The sequence below is a fragment of the Herpailurus yagouaroundi genome, unplaced genomic scaffold, assembly GCF_014898765.1.
Source record: "Herpailurus yagouaroundi ecotype Mexico unplaced genomic scaffold, PumYag 77, whole genome shotgun sequence".
NCBI lineage: Eukaryota > Metazoa > Chordata > Mammalia > Carnivora > Felidae > Herpailurus > Herpailurus yagouaroundi.
In genome coordinates this window covers 100,106,201-100,125,471 of record NW_024412388.1, presented here as the reverse complement: position 1 = coordinate 100,125,471, position 19,271 = coordinate 100,106,201, and the positions used below count along the sequence as shown (strand labels likewise).

The following is a 19,271-nucleotide window of genomic DNA, read 5'->3' as shown; positions in this document are numbered from 1 at the left end:
TGGCACAGGCCATGAACTCTTGGTTCATGGGTTCGAGCCCCATGTAGGGTTCTGTGCTGACAGCTCAGACCCTGGAGCCTGCTTCAGATGCTGTGTCTCCCTCCCTCTCTCTGGCAACCCCTCTCCCCACCGCTCACACTCTCTCTCCCTCACTGTCAAAAATAAGTTAAAAAAATAACATTCAAAGAATAAGAATAGTGGGAACACGGGCAATGAGCCATCAGAATGCAAGTGGCCGTGGGTGACTAGGACTTACTGCAGGGCTCTGTAGGGCACATCTGTCCAGTGTTTTGCTACGGTAACAAAGGGGCAGTGATCCCTCTTCCTTGAAGGGTAGGAGTCGAAAAAGACTTCATCGGTAATACTTTAATGAACCTTCATGATGACGCTGCAGTCGTCTTACAGACAGAGGAGATTTGGCCAAAGGAGAGAGGTCACCGGGCTCCCTGTGCAGCCTCAGGCGTCCTGGGCTGTTGGCTCTTGCAGCAAGTATTTAGAGAACAGGTCATGATTGATTAGAGGATTCAGAGGCTGTTTTTTCACCTCAGATACCCTCTCACTTTTGCAGAGGGAGGCTGCCTTCTATCCGTGCTCAAACTCCTTCTGGCCGAAGCATCTAGTATTCTGGCCACCTGGGGCACTGCATTCCCAACCCACAGCTCCCTGTTTCTGTGACAGGAGAGAAGCTGATGTCCAAGAAAGGTGGGGACTGTTGGCTCCCACAGGGTAGGATGTAGGGAGTGGGTGACGGGTCTGAGGGGAGAAGACCATCTAGCCATATGGGGATTTGCACGCCCCAGGTCTGGTACCGAGGACCAGCCTGTCGCCAGCTGGACCACTGCATGAACTCTTTTCAAAACCCAAGAGGTCGCTGTCTTGCCTCCTTAGAACTCCTCTTAAATGACTTGAGTTTCAAGAAACAGGATCTCACTCAGTTGGCTTTGATTATGAGCCTTATTTCCATGCGTGGGCATGGCTGTAAAGACAACCGGGCTCCCGTGGGGACTCAAGTGGTATGCAAGGCTCCACCAAGGCCACAGGGGGCACAACAGCCGGAACCATAGAGTACTAGCGTGCCCTCTGCCCATGTCTCCTCCATGGCACACCATCATGGAGGCCACCTCCCCCCGCCCCCGTGCTGTGGCTAGAACACCTGTCACCCTCTGCCACCCCGCGACTTCTGCTGCATCAGGCCCCCTGCCGCCTCCGTGGCCCTGCCTACCAGCCTACTCTCTGTTTCTCTTTCTGTCCCCGAACCTCTCACCCCTCTCCTTATGGCCCCCAGTTCAAATTCCTGCTTTTCTAGAGCTTTCCTGCAATGGTACTTGCCCACAGCTGGTTCAGGTCGCCACAGACAGATGGCCACGGTCGCATGCTGTTGCACTGCTTCTGATGAAGGCACGTCCCTTAGCAGAGGGCTTTAGGCTGGCTCCATGACCCCCGAGTGCCCCCACCCCGCAGCCTCTGGCTTCTCCGAGAAGGGAGCTGTAGGCATTGATGGCATGAGGAGGCCCATCCAGCCCAGGTAGGGATCTGGTTTTGGGACACAGATGATGAACAGGGGGCGTCTTAAAGGTCATCAAGCCCAAAGTCCCTGTAGGCTGAGATTTCTGGGCACCACACAGCCTGGCCAAGGCAACGTCCAGCCTCTTTTAAACACCCCCTGTGACACGGCACACACACAGCCTAGAGCAGTCCACCGTGACCATGACTGAGATTCTCCTTCCACCGAATGTGCATCTGCCTGGGCCTGGGTCCTGCCCAGGACAGAATCACGGGTCCTGCTCTATCTTCCCAGGCCTGTTAATCCCTGTTCAATATTATGGCCTCTTACATAACAGAAGACAGTTTTCTTGCATTTTCCCTTCAAAGACTGTGTTCCCTCCAGTTCTGACAAGCATTCCTCATGTGACTTACTTTGAGTTATCTGAGCACACCATCGTTCTCCCTGGAATGTGGCCCCATTTGCCCGTGTCCCTGTTGAGGTGCGGCCCGGACGAGAAGCAGTTCTCTGAGCGCGGGCTGGCCGACAAGTGCAGCCAGGTGAGGTCGGGCCTGCTCCCATTACAGATGTCGGTCCCCTTATGCTTCATTCCAAGCAGGGGTTCTATGCTCCCCACCGATCCTGCTGGGGAGCATATTGTCATCCGAAATCAGCCAAAGAACACACAGTCAGATTCATGGGTTTGTTTCACTCTAGAGCAGCAGGTGGCCAAGAGGGAGGAGGGGAGCATCATCCAGAAGGGTGGTGACCCTGAAGAGTCCCGGGAGGGCCACAGGGGAACCTGGACCTGTGGTGGATGGGTTGCTTTCTGGGGTGAGATCAGCAGAAGTGGTGGGCTGGGGTGCAGTCACGAGGTGAGGGCGGCCTGGCAATTGGGTGCCCTCGGTACCGGATGGGTTTAGCGAGGTGGCTCTGGGACACCATTGGTCACTCATTTTACAGCCACTGCGTGGCTTTGGAGAAACAAGGTCTCCCGTTAACTCTGCAGCTGATTTTATCTGTGTCCCTCCAGCCTGATTAACTATAGGAATCCTTTTTAATTATTCAGGCCGAGCTGACGTCACTCTTTCAATCCAGATGGTTGTTTATTCTTTCAGGATCTTTGTGGATTCTAGGAGCTTTAGGAGGCAGCATATTCCCACATTCAATCATGTGGCGGTTACCAACGAGATGCCCATGTGAATCACGCAGGCCCTGTGACTGTCCTTGAACTGACCTTCTTCTTTACTCTTCCCACTGTCGTTCTTATTCAGACCCCCACCTGGACTGTGCTGCCAACCTCCAAGTGCCTCCAGACCGCTTGTGGACCCCAGGTCCGTCCATCCAACTGTCTGCGAGAATGGCCCACTGGGGCGTCCAACAGGCGCCAGAGATGCAACGCGCCCAGACTCAACGGCCTTGTCTCCGCCCCCACCTTGGTCCTGCCCTCTAGTTGCTATGGGTGCGTTGTACCTCCAACCACCAAGTCATCCAAACCAAACAACCAGGCGTCCCTGTCACCCAAGATGCCTCCCTCACCCATGCACCTACCTGGTTTCAGTCACCTGTCACTTCTTCCCAAATATCTTTCAAATCTGCTTCTCTTCTCCCTTTTGTGGGTCCTCTGATCTTTTGCTTGGGTTCGTGCAAAAGCCTTCTTACCCATCTCCCCGTTCCAGTCCCTTCTCCCTCTACCCCGCTGGATGCCCTGCTGCCAGAGGGAAACTTTTAAAATGCAAATCTGATCCTCTGCCTCCCTACATAACATCCTTTAATAGCATCTCATAACCTAGTGTGAAATCTGAAATATCTTACACAGCACATAAGGCTTTGCATCTGATGGGGCCTGGTTTCTAGCACATTTTCGCTTGCACCCGGTGATCAAGCCACAAAGAACCACCAGCAGCTCCCTGGACTGGCTGCCCTGTGTCCTGTCTGACCTGTGGACAGGCCGTTTCCACTGTCTGGGATGTCAGAAATATTAACGGCAAGAATACTAACTGCTCCATTTACTGATCACGCACCCCAGGCCAAGGCACTCTGCTCATGAATTCTTATGTGTCATCATAACAATTCTGTAAAACAGATACTAGCACGATGTCCATTTTACAGATGAAGAAACTGCAGCTTAAAAGAAGCAAAGAGGCCGGGGTGTCTGTGTACCTCATCGGTTAAGCACTTGACTCTTGATTCTGGCTCAGGTCATGATCTCACGGTTGGTGAGATCGAGCCCTGCGTTGGGCTCTATGCTGGTAGCATGGAGCCTGCTTGGGATTCTCTCTCTCTCTCTCTCTCTCTCTCTGCCCATCTCCCACTTGTGCTCTCTCTCTCTCTCTCTCTCTTTCTCAAAATAAATTAAAAACAAACAAAAAAGAATGGAAGAGCCTGACCCAAGGTCATACAGCAAATAAGTGTCAGGGCCAGGATAGGAATCCGGGTCTGCAATGAGTCTGATTCTACCGCATCTCCTCCGGCGTGTGCAATAAATTCCAGCCACGTTCTTAAACCCAACGGCTATATCTGTTCATGCCGAACCTTTCCCTGGCCTTCCCTTCACAAGAAGTTAGTTAATTCCCTCCCTCTTGCCATTGTGTCTTGCATATAACTGTGTCTGGCCATCTCCCCGCTGTACTGGGCCTGTGGGCAGTGCCTACCTGCACACACAACCCTCCCTTGTCTAAGCAGCTGTGCCCTATCCTGGGGGCCTATCCACAACCCAGGCTGCAGCTGACTGAGCGTGGGATGGACACCAAACCCCCCAGGATAGTCCGCAGGCTTGGAGTAGTGTTGTGATGCGTATGTTTATAGGTCAAAATCAAGAGCTTCTGGAACGCCGTGTAGGCCATGGACATGCTCCACCCCAGATCTCTTTCAAAGGGACCTACTGTGGGAAATGTAGACAGCCTCCAGTTGCTGCCTTTTGGATCCCACCATGGCGTTCAGATCTCTGCCAGTCTGCCTTCAACCAACCAGCACACTCAGGGTATTGCAGCGGTCCATTCCTGCCCCATATGGACCCCTCCAACGGGCAGCCTCGGCTTGGGAGGCTCTCTGTTGGCCCAGTCAAGACTTTCTGCCAACTGCCTTGAAGTCCGCTACTCTTCCTCCCACTTTCTTTTCACAGATGTCAGACTTGTGTCACCATCTGAGGACTCTCCCCACTGGCCCCTGCTCCTCCCTCCTGCATCTTCCATAGACATGTCCCCCAGTACATTTCTTGCACATTGTATTCTGTTTTGGAGTCTGCTTCTTGGGGGACCTAAAATGACATGGAGGGAAGAAATCATCTTTATACACCTGACACATGGCAAGTGCTGAATAAATGTTTACCGAAGAAAGGAAGAAATGAGCCACCTCCCTGACTCTGTGTCTCTACCACTTCCAGATCAATCTTCCTAGAGCATGACTTTGTGCATGGCACTTCCTTTCCTCCCCACAGGCAAAGTAATAGAGGATAAAAAGAAAAGATACAATGTTTTGGATTTTTTAATGTGCTAATGTATCGTAGTGATATTAATGATGTAGGATGCACTGTCTCTAATGACATTATGAGTTTTTAAAACAAAGAGAAATTCAAAATGGTAGAATGGCTTTTGACCACTGAGCAATGGAAATGGGTTTGGAAGTAGTCTTTAAAAATAGAAACTTTACGGGGCGCCTGGGTGGCTCAGTCGGTCGAGCGTCCGAGTTCGGCTCAGGTCATGATCTCACGGCTGGTGAGTTCGAGCCCCGCATCCGGCTCTGTGCTGACAGCTCAGAGCCTGGAGCCTGCTTCCGATTCTGCGTCTCCCTCTCTCTCTGCCCCTAACCCACTCGCATTCTGTCTCTGCCTCTTTCAAAAATAAATAAACATTAAAAAAAAAAAATAGAGGGGCACCTGGGTGGCGCAGTCGGTTAAGCGTCCGACTTCAGCCAGGTCACGATCTCGCGGTCCGGGAGTTCGAGCCCCACGTCAGGCTCTGGGCTGATGGCTCAGAGCCTGGAGCCTGTTTCCGATTCTGCGTCTCCCTCTCTCTCTGCCCCTCCCCCGTTCATGCTCTGTCTCTCTCTGTCCCAAAAATAAATAAACATTGAAAAAAAATTTAAAAAAAAAAATAGAAACTTTACTGGAGAGAAGATTCCACCCACCCCAACGTGACTCCTTTGGAAGTTCAATGTGTCCGGCTTGGGTGTCTGCTTTCTCCCCCAGAAGAGCTCAGAAACTTCGTCTATCCCCTGAGGCACCGGTTTTCCCCATCATTAATCTTTCAATCAGGATTCAGTGTCTTCCGTGGATACCCACTTCCTGTGGCAGGAAAGGTTGTCAACCATGCTCAACTCCAAGGCCCACTGTTCCGGTCATCATTTCTGAAGATGGCAGTCCCTCAATGGCAGCCTGTGCAATACACAAGCCCCGTGTGGATTCTCCTTCCCCAGGGCAGCCGTCAGGAAAACTTCCTTCTCCCCTAGACTCTACAGCTTGAAATCGACCCAAAACTATTCCTATGTGATCAGATGCTTGCTGCCTTCCCTGGCAAATTTCCTTGAAAAAGACTATTCATGTAGTGTTTTGGCATGAGAGTCCCAAGAAAGGGGTTATAATAAGCATCCTCTTGAAGACTTAAATACAGTCTCTGGTTCTGCAAATACCATAATGACAGACTTGCGTTCTCAGTCCTAGGAAATTCTGCGGGCACCAGAGCTCAGAAACGTCCTCGGCATGTAAGCTAGCTTTATTCTTATTTGTGTCTGGGATCCGAGGAGAAAATAAGGGGCTCCCAGAACCAGGTCACTCAACACTCTCGTGGAGGCAGAGGAAGGATCACCACGAGTGCATTTCTGTGATGGCAACTTGAGCGGAATGCATCTGTGTGGGTCGCTTGGGGCCCCTGGGCTGTAGGGCTCGGGGGCGTGTTTTCGATCTCGGTGGCCAAAAGCAGAAGCAGAGGGCAGGCGTGGACAGATGGGACAAAGCCTCCTTGCACACGCTGCCTGTGGTCAGAAATGCTCGTGGTTGCCGCCAGAACTGGATACATGATGGGCTCAGATGACATCAGAGGGTGACTGAGGGGTCGGAGCGCTAGCCCTGCCGAACCGCGAGCGCCAGGCTTCCTTGTGCGTGACACCCTCGGCCGTTCTCTCCTCTCCCTCTCTCCCTCTCAGTGGCTACCGTGGGCTCTAGCCAGCCGTTCCCGAGGCCCAAGGCTGGCTTGTTCTCGTGGGATCAACTCCAATACCTGCTTCAAGTCTTCCTATTCCTTTATCTCACAGAGCATACATTTGATTGAGGAATTCAAGGAAAAACACAAGTTTTTTAAAGCCTTGTATTTTTTATAGAAAAGAAGGAAGGGCCTAGTGAAAGGCGTTCTGCTGAGTCTTCTTATAAATCACACCCAGCGTGTAGAGCCAGCCTTTTCACACACCGAGCTCCCTAAGACGTGGGGAACATGGGAAGTTTGGGGTCCTTGGGAGCTACATTATCTTTCAGGATTGTTGCAGAGAGGGATGCAAAGTGGGTGGCCCGTGACTCTGGCTGTGGGAGGAACACTCCCGGGGGGGCCCTCGTGCTGGCACGAGTGCTGTCCTGGACAGTGGGGTGGGGTGGGATGAGGCAGGGCTCGAGTCCATTCTCTGCGATGTTACAGTCATGGTTGGAAGGTTCTAGGTTCCCCCGGAGCACCTGTTTCCCTGCGGGGCAACCAGGCTTGGGGCTGGCTTCCATGAAACTGCTGGGGCCTGACCTGGCTTTCCAGGCCTCACCAGAGGCATGGCCTGGTGGGGGCATGAGGCAGAGAAATCCCTCCCCTGGGCAGATTCTCCACAAGTGGCACCTTTGCCATCATTTTCACAAAGTGATATTGTGGCACAATGGTCGCTGAGACTAGGATGAAATTTCATTGCTGGAAGCAGGGGGGAAACTGAAGGTCAGCCTGATCTGTCAGCAATTACCATCTCGGTGGTTGCATGAGTCTAATCCAGCTGCTCTAACAAAATGCCACAGACTGGGAATTCTCACAGTTCTGGAGGCTAGAAGTCCAAGACCGAAGGGTTGGGGCCATTTCGGTTCCTGGTAGGATCTCTCTTCCTACCTTGCAGATGGGGCCATCTTCTTGTGCCCTCACAGAGCAGAGAGAGAGAGGAATCAAGCTCTTTGGTGTCTTTCCTCCTAAGGACGCCGATCCTCATAGATCAGGGTTCCACCCTTAGGACCTCGGGTAACATTAACTATCTCCTTATAGGTCCTGTCTCCAAATTACCTTGGGGACTAGGGTTTCAACATGAGGATTCTGAAGAACACAATTCAGCCCATAGCATGAGATGCTCAGGGAATATGATGCCCTTTGAGGTGTCCGTCGCCCTCTTCCTCTGGCCTACCCATGCTTCAGGCTCCTTTCTCCATTCTAGAACCTGGCTATGCTTCTGCCACACCACCGCGAGGGCAGGGTGACCCCTGAAGAGTGGTGCGGGAACACCTGCCGGGAGAGCTGCCTGGATAGCTGTCTGTCTGGTAAGCTCCCCCGCACCTCGCCGACACCCCCGTTTGTCTTCGGTGCCCCATCTCAGCCATTGGCCAGGCCCTGGGGGAGCCTGGGGGGAAGGGTAAAAGGAAGCAGAGTGACACATGTCATCTGTTGCTTAGCAGAAGCTGGAACCCACCTGGGGACAGAACACAGCCGCCTCACCGCGTCTGCCTGGGCGGGCTTCCTCATACATTTCATAGGTTAAACCATCGAAACATGGGGTCCTGTGCATTCCCGGCTGAGGACGTGGAGAAAGCTCATCATGTGTGAAGGCCAGATCCACCTGCTACATAAAAACAGGAGTGAAAAAAAAAAAAAAAAAAAAAAAAAAAAACAAAACAAAACAAAACAAAAAACCCCAAACCTTGCGATTTGCCCAGCACTGCAAATGGCTCAAATTACAGCTACAGAAAAGTCTCCAACCCCTGGAGACTTCCCTTTCCACCCCGGCAAGTGGTGCAGTCCCCACTGGCTCTCCTCCGTCTTCGCCCCCACCCCTGGCTGCCGCCCTTTCTCTGCCTTTGTTTTGTAGCAGCAAAAGGCAACGCCCTTCCAAAGCTCAGGGGACTTTCTTCCATTGTCACAGCATCCAGCCATGCCACTGGGGCTGCCCCCACTCCAGATTTATTCTTCTGGCCATGAGTCACTGCTACCATCTTGCCCCTCTGCTTCCTGCAAGCAGATAAGGCAAGGAAAAGGAAAGGAGGGGCCCCCGGCCAGCTCATGAGGCACCTTGTGGGCCTGGGTGGGCTACGGCCGTCGGGGTCTATGGGGGATGGAACCGGCAGTAAGGGGATCAGTCCTGCTGCCTGGAACAGGAACAAAACACCTGCCTCCATAGGATGGGAGGGTCAAACGGGGCCACACGGTCCCCTGGGTAGGGGACAAGGGAGTATCACTAACAGAGGATGGGATTTGGGCCCCACCAGGTCTGATTTTGAAGCCCGGATCCACTGCTTCTGGCGTCCTGGGCACGTTACCCAGCTTCTTGGAGGCTTAGTTTCCTCACCTGTATAACAGGGACCCCAACATCCTTCCTAGGATTATTAGCCTGCGGGCTAAAGCGCGTGACCCCTGCAAAGCTCCTAGAGCAGTGCCCAGCGTCAACCAGGAGCCGGGCACAGACTAGGTTTCCCCTTGCACAATCGTCCAATGCAAGGATGCTGTCCTCAGAGAGGTTTGGCCCAGTGTCCTGCCCTCTCCCACAGGCAGGCTGCCCGCACACAGAGGGAAGGCTCCTTGCTGGGAAACCGGAACAGCCGGTGGTGGGGGAACAGATGAGCCCGTGGCCCTGGACCAAGGGGGCCCGAAGCACACTCACTTGTTTTCTCTCTACACTGTGTTTGGCGATGATTTATTAGTGAATTCTCACATCTCAGGCTCGTGGCAAGAGTCCCCTTTTAAATTTTTTTTTTCAACGTTTATTTATTTATTTTTTGGGGGACAGAGAGAGACAGAGCATGAACGGGGGAGGGGCAGAGAGAGAGGGAGACACAGAATCGGAAACAGGTTCCAGGCTCTGAGCCATCAGCCCAGGGCCCGACGCGGGGCTCGAACCCACGGACCGCGAGATCATGACCTGGCTGAAGTCGGACGCTTAACCGACTGCGCCACCCAGGCGCCCCAAGAGTCCCCTTTTAAAGGCAGTCCTTATCATCATTCAGCTCCATTGTCATTATTCAATATCTATTACATTCAGGGCCTTCTTCCAGACACCATATATTTACTCCAGTCTGGAAAGCTGAAGGCTGGGAGGGGCTGCTCGAAGTGTCCACGACGCCCCAAAGGGCAGACAGGGCTCGGGCAGCAAGTCCTTGTCCCACACAATCTCAGCATCGGAATTTCGGAAGGGATTGGTGACATTGGAGCAAGGGGACTTTTAGGTCAAATGAAAGGAAATGCTATTCTGTTGCCAGCAAGTAATAAACCCACAGAATTCATTATCCAACGGGGAGTTGGGTAGAGGCCTAAAAGTACGTCAAAAGGAGTTTTAGGTAAATTCATGGTTGGCTGACCTCTGTGGGGGGTGTGCCGTGATCCTCTGAACTTGCCACCAGGAAGGACGGCCAGCGTTTGGCAAGGTCTAGAGAAGGCGAACTCTGTGCCCTTGGGCCTTGGGTTCTGGCCCATGCAGCAATCTCCATGCCCATGGGATCGTCCTGGGTTTCTCAGATTTGTGATTTTTCAGTGCTGCCCATCTGAACTGGGAGAGAAAGGAGGAGGCATTCCTGGAGAAAGTGGGGTGAGAATCTCCCAGGCAGAACACTGGACAGCAATTTTTTTTTTTCCTGCTTAAGCTTCCAAAGGCCTACACCCTTTTGAAACGGCAGCAAATTTCACAAGAGCACAGAACATTTGCATTGGAAGGGAGCGGCTGGACCATTTCACCTACTGCAGTTTCTGCCCTGAACGGTTTTGTGTACTAGCAATTAGATTCAGAAATAGAAACAGTGACGGTGCTAGAAATGCACTTGCTGAGCTGTGTGTCTTTGATGCAAAAAAAAGTCTTTGTACCTAACAACTGAGCTTTTGCTCATTTACGCAACCAATTTGTTGAGCACCAGCTCTGAGCCATGATCTTAGGATCCAAGGACGGAGAAGACAAAACACCTCTCAGCCTCCTGAGAGTTTAGCCAGTGGCGAAAACAGCCCAATAGTTCTGCTACTGTGGGTGTTATGGGAGCAGGGAAACAGGGGTCCGTCTGCACCTGGAGAAGTCAGGATGTGAAGGACAGCCAAGAGCTCCCCCGTGGCAATGAAAACAGGCAGAGAGGGGTTTCCGCAGACCAGGGAGTGTGAAACAGTTGGAGAAGAGCTGGAATTCACTCAGGCTGCCTGAGATAAAGGGGGCAGGAGGCGAGTCTGGAACGTAAGACAAAGAACATAAGACAAACACGGGCATTGAGGGTGGTGGTCCAAGCTAAGGCGCGGGGCGCTGGTCATGGAAGGGAAGCTGGAATGAGGTATAATCAGTTTCTCATTGTAGGGAGATGATCCGGGGGTATGTTGGGGGGGGGGCGAAACTCTAAACAAGCACATGAGTCAGGTGACTCTCCCCACATCCAGGAGACCACGACTGGGGACTACAGCAAAGTCCTGAGGTTATTCAAAAGGTGGGGCCAATGGCTCTTGCTGCTAGAGGCACATGGCAAAGGGAGAAAAGAGGAGGGTCGGGGATGACCTCTTGGTTTCTTTGAGTGGATGGAGGTACCATTCATTGGATGGTAGCTGGGTGCTAAAGGGAGAATGTCACACTGAAAATAACGAGTAAGTTTTGGATAGACTGCACTTGATTTTTGTATGAGGCAGCCAAACAGAGATAGCCAGCAGGCTGTGTATCTCAAGATCCAAGCTCTGCAGAAGGGTGGGGTCTGGAGATGTCAGGACGCAGGGACATCAGTAGGAGGTGAAAGCTTGCTAAGGGAGGACCCAAGCAGGAACAGAGGAGCACACGGAGGGCTCCACCACAGAATGGCCCCGGGCAGAGGAAAAGAAGCCTACCAAGGAGAGCAAGCCAAGGAGGTGGGAGGAGAAGGGCTTACTGGAAAAACAAAGGAGGCAGGAAGGAGCCGCACCTGAAACTTCTCTGTTGAAATTCACGGTGCTTCTTTTTTTTTTTTTTTTTTTAAGGGAACGGAGTTTTGCAGCATTGTTTTAAAATTGAAGTACAACTTACATACAGTAAAGAACACAAAGAGTATATGGTTTGATGCATTTTTCCATACGTATACACCCATGAATCTACTACTCCAACTCTGGAGAATATTTCCGGCTTGCTCTAGAAGGTTCTCTTGTGGCCCACGTAGGCTGTGCCTCATCGCAAAATAATCTTTCATTCTGACCTCTGCAGTTATGCACCTTTGCCTGCTCTTGGTCCTACGGATGGGATCACGTGGTGTATGTCCTTTTGCAATGCAGTTGCTTTCTCTCAACAATACGTTTCTTGTGACGGGCAATGGTTAGGAAGTTCTTTTTTTGTTGCTGGGAAGTATTCCATTATGTAAATATGAGCTGTCCACCATGGTGTTTCTATCTGTTGATAGATCCCAGTTTGGCTACTGGTTTACTATAGTTTGGGACTCCTGGGAAGAGCGCTGCCATGAACATTCCTGTGTGTGTGTGGTGGGGCCCCAGCACGCCCGAGAGTGGCACCGTAGGGCCACAGGGTAGACGTCTGTTCAGCTTTAGCAGATGCTGCCGAGGTATTTGGGCCAACTTACATCCCCACTCACAACGTAGGAGTGCTCCGCTCCACAGTATTTTAAAATAAAACACGATTCTATGAGGAACGCTTAAAACACTGAAAAAAGCAACTGCTTTCAAGAACCTCAACACATCGGACATATCTATCGATCCGTTAACAATGACTATGTAACACATCCCTCCTCAATCCTCTAAGACTTCCGTTATAGAACCCCTAGTCGGCCTAGTTTGAGTTAAGGTAAATTTGTGTATATAAAATAAGTGAATTTCTTTATAAGTAATTTTATCACGTACAATTGTCACTAATTTAAAAAGTCTTTCTCGGGGTGCCTGGGTGGCTTATTCGGTTCAGCTTCCGACTCTTGATTTCAGCTCAGGTCATGATCTCACAGTTTGTGAGATCGAGCCCCACATCGGGCTCTGTGCTGACAGTGCTGAGCCTGCTTGGGATTCTCTCTCTCCCTCTCTGGTCTTACCCTGCTTGCGCGCTCTCTCTCAAAAGAAACGAACTTAAAAGAAAGAAAGGCTTTCTCACCTTACACCCAGATTCATGAGATTTTATTCTAATAGTTATGGATCTGATTTTTCCCAGGAGCTGGCAGAACTGCCTTAGCCTAACAACATGGCATATGTATCTTGGATGTCACGGGAGTCAGCATTAATTCAATTATGTATTCATTTTTTTCACTGTGTAAATATATGGTGAGCAGTCACTGGGTCAGGCACGTCCTACGCACTGGGGGTGGGTGGGATGGGGGAAATAAAGAATCATCACTTAGGACTTCTGCCCTCAAAGAACTTAGTCTAAAAGAAGATATGGATACAAAGAGCCCTAACGCAGAGTAGAAAGTTAACCAACTTCATTTCCTGCAGGGCAGGGTGGGGCCAGCTTAGGTGAAACTGTAGCAAAAAAAACCTGCCATTTACTACATTCACCTGTTTTCTGTCTGGCTGGAGATGACACATCGTCTCGGGGTGAGATTTTGCTCTCAAGTCGCTGGACTATACCCTCCAGGTAAGCCTCACAGACATCCATTACCTAGAAGGCAAAGAAGGGACAGAAACCCCTGGGCGACAAAGCCTGCCCTTTTAAATACCCGTAGCAAGAAAATGGGCCAAATTGCTTGAAGTCAAGGAACCTCTTGGAACCTAGAAGTCCTAGCCCCTGACATGTTTATCATCTTTCTAGTTATTGAGATGGTTCTAAGTGGTGTTAGCTGTCAGGAAAGGGCCCAAAAGCTCCCCAGAGAAACTCATTAAATTCAGGGCTTGGACCTAGATAGTTGACACAGGAGTGCTGACTCCCACACAGTAAGCACCTGGGAGAGAAGCCTCTCTGTCTGGACCCACCATGGTTGCACAAAGAGCCTACTTTGGGAACGGAGGCTGAATATGTGAGTGTGACCTTGGAATCCAAGCATAGAGCATCTTCAGCTGAATATAACTCAGGAGAGAGTGGGATGTGAACATCTAAAAGCTGAGTTCCTATTCACACTTCAAGCTGCTGAAGACTTTCATACCAATTGTAGGCTTAGCAGATATCGTTGGTTATTATAACACTCTTTGCATCCCATATTGTCTGCAGATCCCTTTACTATTCCTGTGCACATGGGCTTCTGTGGCCTCTTCCTAAGGGAAGAGAAAATTGTCAGGGAAAATGGACCGCTCTGTGGATTCCGCCTCTGAGTTCATCTAAGTTCCTTGCCTACTTTAACTCTTAGGAGTGGGTCACTGCAGAGTTCTTCTGTGGGGTCAGACAAGCTCAGCGAGAGAGCAGGCGAGGAGGAGAGCACAGCCCATAGTAAAGAATATGGGCCACGCTTACCTGAGCATTTTGTCCATGGGCTGGAAAGACAGTACAGTGACTCTGGGCACCTCAACATGCCTACCTCTTAGACTGGTGTTGTACCAATCTCGGCTGCTGCCCTCCATGGCTGGTGTGCAATGTCCTCCTGGGATCTTTTCTCTCCCTTCTCCTGCGAATTCCCTTTACTTCTCTCCAGGGTATTGAAACTTCTGTTCCTGTTATATCTTTCCCTTTCTCGAGAAAGGCTGCCTGGGAAATACATTCTTGAGACTTTGCATGTCTGAAAATATCTTTATTCTATCTTTGGGCTTTTTTTTTTTTCTTGGTAATTTGGCTGGGTATGGAACTCTAGGTTAGAGAGCATTTCCTTTCAGAATTTGGAATGTGTTGCCCCATTTTCTTTCTCATTTCCAGTGATGCTCTTGAGAAGTCCAAAACCATTCTCATTTCTGACTCTCGCATGTGACTTATTTCTTTCTCTAGAATCTCGTAAACACTATTTCCTCCAAGTTTTGGAAAATTTCCAATGACATGCCTCAGTGTGAATCTATTTTCATTCACGGTGACCCAACATTTGATGTATTCTTTGAAGCTGAAAACATGTGTCTTTTTTTAATCTCTTGGAAAATTGGGGAAATAATTTCATTTGGAATTAATTCCTTTCTGCCTTCTGTTCTCTTCTCTCTCACTCTCTGGAACTCCTCTTATTTACAAACTGGAGTTCTTGAACTAGTCTTTTAATTTTGCTTTCTTTTCTGATTTTTTTAAATCTCTTTGATTTTTTGCTATACTTCCTGAGAGATTCGCTGTTGAATTTTTCATCTCTGCTGTTTTTAATTTCCAAGAATTTCATCTTGGCTTCTGAATGATCCTTTTTTGTTTCACCCTGTTCTTTTTTCTTGGATGCAGTATCTTCTGTCCGTAAAGACGTGATAAATGTAACATTAATTCTCCTCTCCTCCCATGTTCTCACATCTCCCTGCATACTGCTTCATTTGTTTGTTGTTTGTTTTTGGTATTTATTTTCCACATAGTCAGCTCTCCTTAGATGTTCAGTAGCAGTGGGATATCCAATTGTGACTAAGAGTATGGATCTAGTTATCTGATTGGGAACCATAAGCTCATTTAAAACTCTGGGCAAGTGAGCGGAGCTTTGGACTTTGTATTGTGATGTAGGATTTTGGAGAACCTCCAATGTCAGTATTGCTAGGTGGGTCGCTCTTGAATTACACAGATTCCCTAAGTACTCTTAGCGTTTAAAAGAGTGCCTGACATATAAGAGGGGCTCAGTACATGTTACTATTACTGTTGTGGAAAATATGTACACTGAGAAGCAAATATATACACAACTCAACTAATAAAAGCCCATACCCTTGCTAGCAGCTTCTTAGAGGCTTATAAAGGTGCAATCACTCTCAGAAACTTGGCCACAAGCTTTAACTGGTGGCTTCCATGCTTCATGGTTGGTGGGTGAAGGACGGAAAACGCAAAAGAAAGGAAGACGCTGGGCGCCGACACAGGAGATGGGAGGCAGCTGGCCGAGCAGGAGAAGGTGAATGGAGGAGGTGCTAAGTAGCCCTGCTGGTGTTTTCCTCATTAAGCTTGTGTCTAAACACTCTCCATCTTTACAGTTCCAGTGGACTGGGTTCTGGCACACTTGGGGACATATTTGTTAATTAGCTCCACGGCTCCTTGGGTGGCTGTCCATTTTATGGGTGATGGCACCAGAGGCCCAGCCCTGCCAGGGGAAAGAAGGAATATTCCATTCATCCGGCTATGGGTTATTAAGCCACTCTGTCTTCCTGTCACAGACGGATTGTGAATCACACTGTGTTCTCTTCCATCCCCTTCGCTGCCTCCTCTCCTCTTTTCACAGCCAGGGGTGGACAAGGGTTTAGCAAAGCCTCACTGTTCTCAGACTGGTGGGTGCTGGCCTATCTGGCCCTTGGTAATGGGAAGAGTGCCCTTCTCCTTCTTCCCACACCTGTCGGTCCCCAACCACCTGGGAGTCCCCTCCAGAAACCTGACCTGCAGCTTCCGCAGCGCTGGGCCACTGGCCAGAGTGGTGGATTCCTCCCGGGAGCTGGTGTAGCCCTTGGCAGGAGATCAGCTCCACGAGTCATTAATTTCAACTACTCAGCATCTTGTCTCGGCCATTCTTGTGCCCCTGCCTCTCTCAATTCAATTCTAATAACTTTCTTGGCACAGAGAGATGGAGAAAGGATTGCCAAAGTCAATAATCAAGTTTCTACAACTGGGATTGTGTACACACACACACACACACACACTTATTTATTTATTTATTCATTTATTTATGGGTTGTTTCGTCAAGATAAGAACTGCATGGGCTCATGCTGTATATTATCTTTGGCTTATTCTAGTAAAAAACGTCAGGTAAGCAAATATTTGCCGGGCACCTACTATGTCCTAGGCAGTGTGACGGAGTGTTTAAAAACAGGCACTATTTTTTTTTTTTTATCTAGAGTTGAGAAAAAACTGGGGCCAACCATAAGGAAGTTCCCCATCCATCCAAGATAACAGAATTTCTAGAAATTAGAGAGGAAGGAAAGAGGAGTGGTTAAACGGGCAGGTGCCCAGCTCTGCCCCTGACTCGATGTGATTTGGGGCAAACCACTTTGTGCCTGTTTCCTCACTTACAAAAAAGGGAGCACCTACCTCTTAGGGTTGTTATGAAAGTCATGCAAGACTGAGCATAGCACTTAGAAAAAGCCTGGCACTTAGTAAGCACTTACCAAATGTTAGCTATTACTATCATTATGACTTATAGGGACCTTAATGGTTTTCTCATCCAAACTCCTCCTCTTCATAGTGAGGATGTAGAAGGCCAGAGAGCCAGAGTGACTGGCTTGCCCAGAGTCATAGTTTGGCCTCTTTAATTGGAGACAAGGATGCTAATTACCTCCACACCATGCTGCCCCCTTGGTCAATGGTGAGAGTTTTGATTCTAGAAACTCAGGCAAAATTTTGGCAAAGGACTCCTCTCTAGCCAGCCATTCAATGAATAGCCCCTTGTAGATTACGCTGGGACTTTCACTGTCTTCTAATCACTTGACTGCTTGGAATAGAGTTCTACAGACATCACCAGCATCTGGGACGATGGCACCTCAATTCAGATGGTCTCGAGATGGTGCAGGGGTTAAGAGCCCCCAGTCTGGTGCCAAACAGACTTGGTTCAAATCCAGGCTCTTCCCTTTTCACCTGCTGTGTGATCTCAGGCCAATTACTTAAGCCTCAAGGTACTCAGCAGCAAATGCAGAGAGAAAGGACACTACCCCTTATTGCAATGTCATGAGGTTGAGACCAAATAATACATAATAGTAGGTAACGAGCTTAGCTTAGTGGCCAGTATAGCGTAACACCCAACACGTGAAAATTAATATGATTTTTACACTAGTTTTTAGCGCTCTCTTTTTTTACCTGTCACCTCATGTTATCCTCAAGACATCCTTCTAAGAGAGGCAAAAGAGATTCTTTTATTCCCCCTGCCTAGCTAAAGGAAAGAGTACTCATGGGGGCTAACTGAGTGCCATGCCGCTAGCGAGTGGCAGGTCTGGATCCGAGCACACAGAGGCTTAGCGACACCTAAGGCAATGCGTTTTCACCTCCACGATTAGACCTCAGGGACTAAGCAAAATCTGAACACGTCCTCATACTTGAGAGGCGAAGAAAATAAAGAAGGAACACTGAAAAGAAATGAATAGGGTCATCATAAATTTGCAGCGATGCTTTTGTTCAACACGTTGAATCAAAAGCACATAAACGAGGTAGAGATGAGCAAAAACGAAGCTCTCCGTAACAGCCCCGCAAGGACCAAAAACGGAACAAGATCATTCTGTCTGTAGAGAGGAAGAGAGAAACCAATCATCAGAAGCTCCCTTGTGAGTCGGGAGATGGTGGCGGGGATTAACATCTTCAGCTCATCTCAGACCTAGGGCAAAACGAAGTCTTGGAGAGAGAGAGAGAGAGAGAGAGAGAGAGAGAGACAAGCAGGGGGCCCTTGGGTGAAATGTCAGATCAGAGTCTGCAGAGACAGTGCCTGCTCATGGAGATGGTTCTGATGGTGAGGGCAGCTGTTAAAAGAATAATCTTTGCAGCTATGTCACCATAATCCAGACAGCCAGTGTGTCCCAGCAGTGTTCATTAAGCCAGGAAGCATTCGGACAAGGAGGTAAAGGCTGCCCGTCTGCAGCTGATCTTTTTTTCTCCCTCTGATCCCAAGGCACTATGAATCTGAAGGAGGCCCCCAGCAGACCTGCTGAGGAGATAAGCCATTTTTGTCACAAGCGCTGGTCTGCGCTGGTGCTGAGGCCAGGACGGAAGCCACCTGCCAAGCCGCCCTGCTCCCTGCACCTTGCCTGGTCTGGCTGGTCTGCCTTCTCCCCAGACCTCCAGACATCAGCCCCCCGCTGGATGGGTGGGAATCCTGAAAGCCCTCTTGGCATCAGTTTCCCCGACTTCTGTTGTCGCTGCACGTGGCAGGGGGCTGGGAGTTTGCGGGATAAGAAGCAAGCGGGAATCGGGGCGGGGGGGGGGGGCCACTGCTTGCTTGGCATCTTGTTTTGACGAGTGCGGGGCTGGGGTGTTGATGGCCATGGAAGAGCCTGGGAACTGGCCCCTTTCTCCCAGCGTCACAACCATAGAGTTGAAGCACAGGGGAGTATGCTGTGCTCTGATGGAGCTGTGAAGCCATGGGCATACAGAATGCAGAGAAACTGCCCCTTCTGCAAGACCTGGGGCCCCTCGGGTATAGACTGTTGCCCCACCAATTGGAGCGGTTGGACCTAAGAAGCAGGTGGCATGGGTCCAGCGTTCCAGGGGCTAGCTGTACTGGTAGCAGCATCATTATAACTTTGGTATATCTGCTGTTTTCTTTTCTTTTTTTCTTTCTTTCTTTTTTTTTTTTTGCTTTATTACTGGCATGTGTGGGTACAGTCCAAATGCTCTTCATTGCCCAGCAAAATCTCCTAATTCCTGCAGTCAGCTCTCTACTTGTACTGGAAGACGCAAGAAGGGCTCTGTGCACCTGCCTGCATGCTCTCTGGAGGCAGGAACCAGGTCTGCTTGCCCCAGACCTCAGAGCTTCAGACGGCTTGCCGCTGTCTGTAATACACTCTTCGTTGATCGATCCCTGGGAAAACTCTGACGGGCATTTTGCCATTCAGTGGTGCAGGAGAGGCTGCCAAGGCAGTTGGGCATGGAGGGGAAGAATGTTATACAAACAAGAGAGGAAGTTGAGCCTCTCACGCTGAGAGAAAGG

At 49.9% G+C, this 19,271-nt stretch overlaps 1 long non-coding RNA gene across 2 annotated transcripts in view; it reads right to left on the bottom strand.

Moving 5' to 3' along the window:
• Positions 1 to 5,622: 5,622 nt before the first annotated feature.
• The window catches only part of LOC121027757 (uncharacterized), a 32,402-nt gene continuing 18,753 nt past the window's right edge, over positions 5,623 to 19,271 (bottom strand). For both annotated transcript variants that reach the window (XR_005788910.1, XR_005788909.1), the window contains 3 exons: positions 9,999 to 10,186; positions 8,146 to 8,269; positions 5,623 to 8,050 (listed from right to left, as the gene is read on the bottom strand). This is a non-coding gene — a long non-coding RNA (uncharacterized LOC121027757). The remainder of the gene's footprint in view (positions 8,051 to 8,145; positions 8,270 to 9,998; positions 10,187 to 19,271) is intronic.